Below are 1,360 nucleotides of genomic sequence, written 5' to 3'. Positions count from 1 at the left end.
AAGAGAATAGAGGTAGATGAGATTCTGTAGAAAAATCAACTTGTTTTTCCTACGTTGGGTGGGGTACTTTTGTGCCACCCTTGTAACAAATCTTCTTTGACTCCTCAATAATTTTTTTGTGAATGTGTTCATAACTCCTAGTTCATAATAATAGTTTAATTAAATGTATACCTTGGTTATTCCTGATAAATAAGGAGTTTCAATAAATAAAAATGAAATAATTTCAATTAAAAGGAGTGTTGTTGTAATCAAATACCTATGGCTAGTGAAAATTACAAATTGTAACGCATCCAATCTGTTTATACTCGTACATGTTGCAACTTGTATCATATATATATTAAACTAAATGGGCACTGAACAATTATTCTAATATATAAGGAAGATAAATATGAAAATAAATAATGTTAAATTAGATTTTCTATTTAAGAGTACTTCCTATATTTAATAATCTAAAAAGAGGAGTAATATGACTTCCTCTATAAGTGAACTCAGGAAATCTAACTTGATAATGAATTATCTGCATATTATGTAACTAAGCATAAGTATATTAAACGTTTCGCCTTCCACGATAACCAGATCCATATACAATTTTCTTATTTGTTTTGTCAAAGCCACCATTTTGATGACGTTTATTATATTTTCCTTTTGAGAGGTATTGCAAAATCTTTCCTAAGAAGGGATTCGCCTCACGCTTTAACAAATGACGAAATCCCTCGTTTTGAATATTGTATCCTACACTTTTTAATTGACTATCAGGGATGACTCCCACCTCATATAATGGATTCCTTTCGACATAATCCTCCCGTAAAGGATTTGCAGAAACAACATCCACAACAAGGGCCAATAAAGTCTAGAAAGTTAGGAAAATATTAATTTTTTGAGTACTTTATACGTATTTAGAGTCACTTACCAATAAAGGAATGAGTTTGAGAAGAATTGTAATTCCCATGATTTGCTTCTCCTGAATGAATATGGAATTACTAAATTTCTTTTCATTTATACTTATAAATATTTTTTGTATCCAAGAGCTAAATGCCTTCAACGCTCTCAAAATAAGCGTTTTGTCTCCCAGCAATGTTCTAATTATAAGTATCGTTTATTTTTAGACATGACCCTTTAGAAGTTACTAGACCAATGGGGGCCATCTTCATTCTTATGGTATCAAATAAAAAATTACATTTTTCTATCTTTTTAACTCCAGGTAAAATATATGGACATTTGTTGCTATAGTAAATCTTTGACCTTTCCTTTCGTTTTCTTTATTTCATTTAGTTATAACTGAACCTCAATAGTGTAAAAAACCATACATTGAGGATGTCCTAAGCTCATTATCCTTTCATATACCTGCAATATCCTCGTT

At 30.3% G+C, this 1,360-nt stretch overlaps 1 long non-coding RNA gene across 1 annotated transcript; it reads right to left on the bottom strand.

Annotated features, from left to right (window-relative positions):
• Positions 1-263: 263 nt before the first annotated feature.
• Positions 264-1,113, bottom strand: LOC121116278 (uncharacterized). Its single transcript, XR_011779635.1, has 2 exons — positions 911-1,113; positions 264-850 (listed from the first exon to the last, which is right to left on the bottom strand). It is a non-coding gene; the product is annotated as an uncharacterized lncRNA (long non-coding RNA).
• Positions 1,114-1,360: the final 247 nt, after the last annotated feature.

Source organism: Lepeophtheirus salmonis, chromosome 4 (genome assembly GCF_016086655.4).
Source record: "Lepeophtheirus salmonis chromosome 4, UVic_Lsal_1.4, whole genome shotgun sequence".
NCBI lineage: Eukaryota > Metazoa > Arthropoda > Copepoda > Siphonostomatoida > Caligidae > Lepeophtheirus > Lepeophtheirus salmonis.
This window is presented reverse-complemented; position numbering and strand designations above follow the sequence as displayed.